We start from the raw sequence: 10,304 nt of genomic DNA, 5'->3' as shown, positions 1-10,304 counted from the left end.
AGGATGGAGGTGGATCAATAGGGTGTTCATCTAAGTCATAAAGTCAGCTATTGTGGTTGTGAACACTCGTTCTCTCATGGTTAGGCAAGGTAAATAGTCGGGCCACTAAGGTGTTATTCTCTTCCTTACCAAATAAGGTGTGGGCTAGTATTTTATGAAAATATCGGATAGCAGGGTTATGGATCTTTTGTGAGTGCATCTCATTCGGGTTTGGGTTGGGTTCTCCGGATATGCAACCCCAGAAGTCATCGAGATCAATGTCATCAATAAGGTCCTCCTGGCGGGTATTAAAGACGAAAGGGCCGCTAGGGAATCCTAAGAGGTCAGCAAGGTCTCGACGGGTGTAGGTGAAGTCCATGCTAAATAACCTAAAGGATATTAACCCTTTGTTAAGTCCGTAACCATGTTCAGGGATGTATACAAGGGAAATCAGGAATTCTAAGGTTAGCTCACGGTACGTGACAAATCGTCTCTTAATGGATGTGTTCTCCTACCCAAGCTGGTTAAACATAAACAGGAATGATATCTCAGATGCCTAATTTATCCATGGTCGGTCCATAATATATGGTCAGTGCCATATCCTTCTAGGCTAGATAATCATACCGCCTTCTCTGAACACTGCCTCTGAAAATGGTATCTACTGGTTGCATGATGAAAGTCAGTAGCTCGATGAATTCAAGTAGATACTGGCATTAAGTCAGTAATGGTTATTAAAGAAAAAAAATACGGATTGACTTTATGAAAGGGAAGAAAGAAAAAAAAATGGATAGAGAGAAAAATTGACATTAATAGAATTGGAAATATTCGCTATGTTTTACGTCGATAGCGCGGTGACTTAGGAGTGTAAGTACTCATGGTGGTTCTTTCGAGGATGAATCCTCGGTCAAACTTTTAATTATCCTTGATTTCCATGGCCACTTATCAATCCATCTCTCATAACCGTCACTTTTTCTTCTTTTTCTTCTGCGAGGTAGTTTATCCTTCTGAACTTGTGGTGGTGGTTCTGGCTCTATTCTGAGAGCTAGCTTTTCAGGTTTAGGCTCAATTTTTGAAAACACCACCTCAAAGTCTGGTTTGCCCCTTTTTATACTAATTAGTTCCCTAATTTCATGGGCTTCAAATTCTCTCTTCTTGTTCAGGGTGGCAAATAAAGGTGCATTGGTGTGGATATTTTCTGATAGCTCCTCATTTCTTTCGGATTTGGGGTCTACCTTAACTTCCACAAACCTTCGCGGGAAAGGAATTGGTGATTTATAGGGAGGAGGGACAACACATAGCTCTTCCTTATCTACCTTTTTGACAACCTCCCTTTCGGGTGGTGTTTGTGGAACTTTCTCAATCTCTACTTTTTTCTCACCTGAACCCTCCTCATTATCACTATCCTTAGGATTTTCGGTAAATCTTTCACTGGTAGTTGTTACCATATCTGTATGTTTCTCAGGGAAAGGTCCTAGAGGTGTCTGCGCAAGTAGGGAGATTTGAGTCTCCAATGCCTCGTTGTGAGTGACGAGGGACTCAACCATAATGTTCAGTTGCGTAAGGGTTTCATTGGTATATAGACTTTGTTTTCTAAATTCTTCATTCTGAAGAGTTTGTGTAGCCACAAAGCGTTCCATCATAGATTCTATCCTTGAGTGAGTTTGTGTCTCAATGAAATCCTCCATTAATATTTCCAGGTTGGGTTTATAGGAATCTTGCGATTCCTCAAAATACTGGGAGTGATAATCATAGAGAAAGCTTGGGTGATACATAGTAATAGAGAGAAAGAAAAAAAAAATAGCCTTAGTCTCTACAGCGTAACAGAAGAGTTACGATATCGACTAAATAAAGTCCCCGGCAACGGCGCCAAAAACTTGATCGCGACTTTATGAGTCGAATTTGGGGTACAAACTGCAAGTGCACAGTTTTATCGCGTAGTTTTAAAAGATATCGATCCCACAGGGACTTATGAATCGATATACCGTTATCTAAGGTTACTTCGTAAAGCTAAGGCAGGTAATACTTTGATTGTTTGGGGAAAAGCTAAAACTAAAAAAAAAAAAATCTAAATTAAATATCAAATAAACGGATATCGGTATGTAGTTCGTCGTAATTAGGGAATCAATTCTTTGTTGGTTTCTTGGTTTTAAAATAAATCTTTTCAGTTGACGCTATTGATTAAAAGTCTTATCTCAAACTCTCGCTCTGTTGAATAAACTATGATTTTATATTAACGTACCTGTCACTTATAGTTAAGTCAAAAACCACTTTTTGAAAACAATAGGATCCGTAGAAACTCTTTTTAAGAAAACGCTAATCGTTTAAACACCCTTGTCTCAAACTCTCGCTCTGTTGACTTAGGTTATATAATTAAATTCAAATTCTTAACTCTCGTCCTCACATTCAATCTTTAAAAATACTTTTTGGAAAAGATTAGAATTTAATTAACTCTAAAAATTGCTCTCACCCTGATTTAGAATTAATGCTCAATTTACTATGTCCAGTTAAAAACTCAAACTCTCGTTCTATTGAATTTAACTTCTTTATGTCTTTTACTCTCGTACAAAAACTTTGTTATTAAACCTGTAAATTGGGACCATAAAAAGAGTGACTTTATTTTTAAACGTAATTTAACCAACTTAGTTTTGATTCCTTTATTCCGCTTACTTTACATACCGATATCTAAATTAATTAGCCGGACATGTTAAACAGGCTTAAACAATTATTACGCTTAATTAAAGTCATATCAGGCAAACAATATAGATAAACAACAGTGCAGAGCATATATAAATTAAAACAATAAATTAAAGAACCTGTAAAATTAATAGAAATCTTGATTGTTCTCTAACTTCGATGCTTGAACACTCCACCATAGACCGGTTGGATTTGTTCTTCACAATCTTCGATCAGACAGTAAAATAAAGGCGAAGGAATAAAATACTATGATCTAACGTAAGGTTAGATCTAGTTAAAGTTACACAATAGTTTCCGGTGTAGAAACTATTTTGAGAAAATTAATTGAATGCCTAAAAAATTAAACTAACAAAGGAAATAAATTGCTGAAGAAAAATATGGAATGCTGAAAAAAATATAATGCTGTAAAAATAATGGCAACAAAAACAAGGTTGCTGAAAAAGAAAAAAAATGCTAAAAGCTAGAAAGCTGAAAACTAAATTGCAGAGCGTAAAAAATGTAAAAGTAGGCCGTCCCAATTTCTCCCATTTGGGTCCTTTACATAGTGTCCATTTGGTCTTGGTGGTTGAGAAAATCAAGGAAGACTTGGTTTTGAATGAGGGATCTATGGAGAAAAGTTTGTTGGAGCAAAATTTGGCACGTTTGGCTAACTGCTTCAAAGCGTACTACGTGGATGCGTCAAAGCCAAAAATATAGGAGCGGGGTGTGACGTCCGTCACACCATGTGTTACGCTCGTAACACAAAGTAGCAAGGCGTGACGGTCGTCACACCTTGTGTGGCGCTCGTCACACTTCAGCGCCCCTGGCTTGTGATTTGGGCTGGGCTTTTGTGGACTTTGCTTTTCGTTATCTTTTTGCACCCCTTTTCTTCCTTTTTCACTTATGCTTCAAATAAATTACCTGAAACAAATAAAGGAAAAATACCACGTAATATCGAATAATATATAATAAATCGAAACAAATAATAATATAATTTAATTAAATCGAGTCCAAAAATGTGATATAATTTCATGTCATCAAACTCCCCCATACTTAGACCTTTGCTTGTCCTCAAGCAAGATACAGTATAGAAATCGTTTTTAAAAATTTGGCCAGATGAAATTTCAAAACACACATCAATTCGTACTAGGTTGCATGTAAACCTTGTTTAGAAGTAACTTGAGTTTAATCTTGACATCAACAACCACCGTCACAACCTCAGATAACCCCACCTTATGCAAACCAGTTCGAGTAATGTCATTATAGCTATCCTAGTTCCTTTACTCTTATTTCACCCGTTTTCATTCTAGCGAAATCACATTAAGCCCTTTATCTTTTCGCGCACATAGTGGAGTAACCGGTTAGTGATTCTGATCCCCTTTTAGCTAGAAGTTCTGGTACATAAGTCGGATAACTTCGTTATTCAGTCCATTGCAAATTGCGGGGGATCGGACCGTAGTCCGCCCTACCAAGTTCAGCACCAGATACCTGCTGATCCAACTCATAATGGATCTTTCATATTATGCTTTTGTATGATCTGCAACCTTTGGATTAAATGATCTGGTAAGGATCACCTAACTTAATTAGTGCATTTCCTGATATATATATATATATTTTTTTTATGTTACTTTGGGAATCATTCACTTATATTCATCGGCTCTCCACGTAGTTTGCTATTAAGATGGTGCTGACTTCTCGTATAAACTACTCGGGGTTACTATAAAACTAAAAGTTCAAGGGATTGGTATAATAGGTACTTATCCTGATCTAACATGTTGAGGTTCTTAGAGCGTTGTTATGGTAATAATTTTTGTCTTGATTTCACTCAAGTTTTATAAAATAAGCGACCTTTATACTTATTGGGTGTGTTAAATTTTTGTTATGGCTCAAGAAAATTGAGGGGAATAGATAATAAGAATTTTTCACACTAGGGACTTGACTTAAAATAAATATATATTATCATAATTTTTTATTTTTTTTTCATAATAAGAAAGGGAAATAACAATGAAAGGGAAAATAACATACTTGAAAAGGGAAGGTTGAAAGAACAAGGTTTCCCCCCCCCCCCCCCCCACACACTTAAATGAAACATTGTCCCCAATGTTTCAAAGAAAACAAAAGAAAATGAATAGAAAAATGAAAGAAAAAGTCAATGTTGCCTTCCGCCTCGTGTTTTGAGACCTGGTGATCGTTGACGTACTCCTAAGTCGTCAAACCTGCTAAGCAACTCAGTGAACCGCTGGTCGGTTATTGCATTCCTTGCTTCCTGTTGTTGTTGCATCTGGCGCATCAGTTGCATCACTTCGACATTCTGCGCCTGCATGGTATCAATGGCGTCCATGATATCCTCATTAGTTGTTGGCCTCCTTCTGCGACGACGTCCGGAGGATGGAGGTGGATTAATAGGGTGTTCATCTAAGTCATAAAGTCAGCTATTGTGGTTGTGAACACTCGTTCTCTCATGGTTAGGCAAGGTAAATAGTCGGGCCACTAAGGTGTTATTCTCTTCCTTACCAAATAAGGTGTGGGCTAGTATTTTATGAAAATATCGGATAGCAGGGTTATGGATCTTTTGTGAGTGCATCTCATTCGGGTTTGGGTTGGGTTCTCCGGATATGCAACCCCAGAAGTCATCGAGATCAATGTCATCAATAAGGTCCTCCTGGCGGGTATTAAAGACGAAAGGGCCGCTAGGGAATCCTAAGAGGTCAGCAAGGTCTCGACGGGTGTAGGTGAAGTCCATGCTAAATAACATAAAGGATATTAACCCTTTGTTAAGTCCGTAACCATGTTCAGGGATGTATACAAGGGAAATCAGGAATTCTAAGGTTAGCTCACGGTACGTGACAAATCGTCTCTTAATGGATGTGTTCTCCTACCCAAGCTGGTTAAACATAAACAGGAATGATATCTCAGATGCCTAATTTATCCATGGTCGGTCCATAATATATGGTCAGTGCCATATCCTTCTAGGCTAGATAATCATACCGCCTTCTCTGAACACTGCCTCTGAAAATGGTATCTACTGGTTGCATGATGAAAGTCAGTAGCTCGATGAATTCAAGTAGATACTGGCATTAAGTCAGTAATGGTTATTAAAGAAAAAAAATACGGATTGACTTTATGAAAGGGAAGAAAGAAAAAAAAATGGATAGAGAGAAAAATTGACATTAATAGAATTGGAAATATTCGCTATGTTTTACGTCGATAGCGCGGTGACTTAGGAGTGTAAGTACTCATGGTGGTTCTTTCGAGGATGAATCCTCGGTCAAACTTTTAATTATCCTTGATTTCCATGGCCACTTATCAATCCATCTCTCATAACCGTCACTTTTTCTTCTTTTTCTTCTGCGAGGTAGTTTATCCTTCTGAACTTGTGGTGGTGGTTCTGGCTCTATTCTGAGAGCTAGCTTTTCAGGTTTAGGCTCAATTTTTGAAAACACCACCTCAAAGTCTGGTTTGCCCCTTTTTATACTAATTAGTTCCCTAATTTCATGGGCTTCAAATTCTCTCTTCTTGTTCAGGGTGGCAAATAAAGGTGCATTGGTGTGGATATTTTCTGATAGCTCCTCATTTCTTTCGGATTTGGGGTCTACCTTAACTTCCACAAACCTTCGCGGGAAAGGAATTGGTGATTTATAGGGAGGAGGGACAACACATAGCTCTTCCTTATCTACCTTTTTGACAACCTCCCTTTCGGGTGGTGTTTGTGGAACTTTCTCAATCTCTACTTTTTTCTCACCTGAACCCTCCTCATTATCACTATCCTTAGGATTTTCGGTAAATCTTTCACTGGTAGTTGTTACCATATCTGTATGTTTCTCAGGGAAAGGTCCTAGAGGTGTCTGCGCAAGTAGGGAGATTTGAGTCTCCAATGCCTCGTTGTGAGTGACGAGGGACTCAACCATAATGTTCAGTTGCGTAAGGGTTTCATTGGTATATAGACTTTGTTTTCTAAATTCTTCATTCTGAAGAGTTTGTGTAGCCACAAAGCGTTCCATCATAGATTCTATCCTTGAGTGAGTTTGTGTCTCAATGAAATCCTCCATTAATATTTCCAGGTTGGATTTATAGGAATCTTGCGATTCCTCAAAATACTGGGAGTGATAATCGTAGAGAAAGTTTGGGTGATACATAGTAATAGAGAGAAAGAAAAAAAAATTTAAAAAAATAGCCTTAGTCTCTACAGCGTAACAGAAGAGTTACGATATCGACTAAATAAAGTCCCCGGCAACGGCGCCAAAAACTTGATCGCGACTTTATGAGTCGAATTTGGGGTACAAACTGCAAGTGCACAGTTTTATCGCGTAGTTTTAAAAGATATCGATCCCACAGGGACTTATGAATCGATATACCGTTATCTAAGGTTACTTCGTAAAGCTAAGGCAGGTAATACTTTGATTGTTTGGGGAAAAGCTAAAACTAAAAAAAAAAAAATCTAAATTAAATATCAAATAAACGGATATCGGTATGTAGTTCGTCGTAATTAGGGAATCAATTCTTTTTTGGTTTCTTGGTTTTAAAATAAATCTTTTCAGTTGACGCTATTGATTAAAAGTCTTATCTCAAACTCTCGCTCTGTTGAATAAACTATGATTTTATATTAACGTAGCTGTCACTTATAGTTAAGTCAAAAACCACTTTTTGAAAACAATAGGATCCGTAGAAACTCTTTTTAAGAAAACGCTAATCGTTTAAACACCCTTGTCTCAAACTCTCGCTCTGTTGACTTAGGTTATATAATTAAATTCAAATGCTTAACTTTCGTCCTCACATTCAATCTTTAAAAATACTTTTTGGAAAAGATTAGAATTTAATTAACTCTAAAAATTGCTCTCGCCCTGATTTAGAATTAATGCTCAATTTACTATGTCCAGTTAAAAACTCAAACTCTCGTTCTATTGAATTTAACTTCTTTATGTCTTTTACTCTCGTACAAAAACTTTGTTATTAAACCTGTAAATTGGGACCATAAAAAGAATGACTTTATTTTTAAACGTAATTTAACCAACTTAGTTTTGATTCCTTTATTCCGCTTACTTTACATACCGATATCTAAATTAATTAGCCGGACATGTTAAACAGGCTTAAACAATTATTACGCTTAATTAAAGCCATATCAGGCAAACAATATAGATAAACAACAGTGCAGAGCATATATAAATTAAAACAATAAATTAAAGAACCTTTAAAATTAATAGAAATCTTGATTGTTCTCTAACTTCGATGCTTGAACACTCCACCACAGACCGGTTGGATTTGTTCTTCACAATCTTCTATCAGACAGTAAAATAAAGGCGAAGGAATAAAATACTATGATCTAACGTAAGGTTAGATCTAGTTAAAGTTACACAATAGTTTCCGGTGTAGAAACTATTGTGAGAAAATTAATTGAATGCCTAAAAAATTAAACTAACAAAGGAAATAAATTGCTGAAGAAAAATATGGAATGCTGAAAAAAATATAATGCTGTAAAAATAATGGCAACAGAAACAAGGTTACTGAAAAAGAAAAAAAATGCTAAAAGCTAGAAAGCTGAAAACTAAATTGCAGAGCGTAAAAAATGTAAAAGTAGGCCGTCCCAATTTCTCCCATTTGGGTCCTTTACATAGTGTCCATTTGGTCTTGGTGGTTGAGAAAATCAAGGAAGACTTGGTTTTGAATGAGGGATCTATGGAGAAAAGTTTGTTGGAGCAAAATTTGGCACGTTTGGCTAACTGCTTCAAAGCGTACTTCGTGGATGCGTCAAAGCCAAAAATATAGGAGCGGGGTGTGACGTCCGTCACACCATGTGTTACGCTCGTAACACAAAGTAGCAAGGCGTGACGGTCATCACACCTTGTGTGGCGCTCGTCACACTTCAGCGCCCCTGGCTTGTGATTTGGGCTGGGCTTTTGTGGACTTTGCTTTTCGTTATCTTTTTGCAACCCTTTTCTTCCTTTTTCACTTATGCTTCAAATAAATTACCTGAAACAAATAAAGGAAAAATACCAAGTAATATCGAATAATATATAATAAATCGAAACAAATAATAATATAATTTAATTAAATCGAGTCCAAAAATGTGATATAATTTCATGTCATCAAACTCCCCCATACTTAGACCTTTGCTTGTCCTCAAGCAAGATACAGTATAGAAATCGTTTTTAAAAATTTGGCCAGATGAAATTTCAAAACACACATCAATTCGTACTAGGTTGCATGTAAACCTTGTTTAGAAGTAACTTGAGTTTAATCTTGACATCAATAACCACCGTCACAACCTCAGATAACCCCACCTTATGCAAACCTGTTCGAGTAATGTCATTATAGCTATCCTAGTTCCTTTACCCTTATTTCACCCGTTTTCATTCTAGCGAAATCACATTAAGCCCTTTATCTTTTCGCGCACATAGTGGAGTAACCGGTTAGTGATTCTGATCCCCTTTTAGCTAGAAGTTCTGGTACATAAGTCGGATAACTTCGTTATTCAGTCCATTGCAAATTGCGGGGGATCGGACCGTAGTCCGCCCTACCAAGTTCAGCACCAGATACCTGCTGATCCAACTCATAATGGATCTTTCATATTATGCTTTTGTATGATCTGCAACCTTTGGATTAAATGATCTGGTAAGGATCACCTAACTTAATTAGTGCATTTCTTGATATATATATATATATATATATTTTATGTTACTTTGGGAATCATTCACTTATATTCATCGGCTCTCCACGTAGTTTGCTATTAAGATGGTGTTGACTTCTCGTAAAAACTACTCGGGATTACTATAAAACTAAAAGTTCAAGGGATTGGTATAATAGGTACTTATCCTGATCTAACATGTTGAGGTTCTTAGAGCGTTGTTATGGTAATAATTTTTGTCTTGATTTCACTCAAGTTTTATAAAATAAGCGACCTTTATACTTATTGGGTGTGTTAAATTTTTGTTATGGCTCAAGAAAATTGAGGGGAATAGATAATAAGAATTTTTCACACTAGGGACTTGACTTAAAATAAATATATATTATAATAATTTTTTTTTATTTTTTTTTTCATAATAAGAAAGGGAAATAACAATGAAAGGGAAAATAACATACTTGAAAAGGGAAGGTTGAAAGAACAAGGTTTTCCCCCACACACTTAAATGAAACATTGTCCCCAATGTTTCAAAGAAAATGAATAGAAAAATGAAAGAAAAAGTCAATGCTGCCTTCCGCCTCGTGTTTTGAGACTTGGTGATCGTTGACGTACTCCTAAGTCGTCAAACCTGCTAAACAACTCAGTGAACCGCTGGTCGGTTATTGCATTCCTTGCTTCTTGTTGTTGTTGCATCTGGCGCATCAGTTGCATCACTTCGACATTCTGCGCCTGCATGGTATCAATGGCGTCCATGATATCCTCATTAGTTGCTGGCCTCCTTCTGCGACGACGTCCGGAGGATGGAGGTGGATCAATAGGGTGTTCATCTAAGTCATAAAGTCAGCTATTGTGGTTGTGAACACTCGTTCTCTCATGGTTAGGCAAGGTAAATAGTCGGGCCACTAAGGTGTTATTCTCTTCCTTACCAAATAAGGTGTGGGCTAGTATTTTATGAAAATATCGGATAGCAGGGTTATGGATCTTTTGTGAGTGCATCTCATTCGGGTTTGGGTTGGGTTCTCCGGATATGCAA

Source organism: Lathyrus oleraceus, chromosome 4 (assembly GCF_024323335.1).
Source record: "Lathyrus oleraceus cultivar Zhongwan6 chromosome 4, CAAS_Psat_ZW6_1.0, whole genome shotgun sequence".
Lineage (NCBI taxonomy): Eukaryota > Viridiplantae > Streptophyta > Magnoliopsida > Fabales > Fabaceae > Lathyrus > Lathyrus oleraceus.
Note: the sequence above shows the minus strand (reverse complement) of the source record.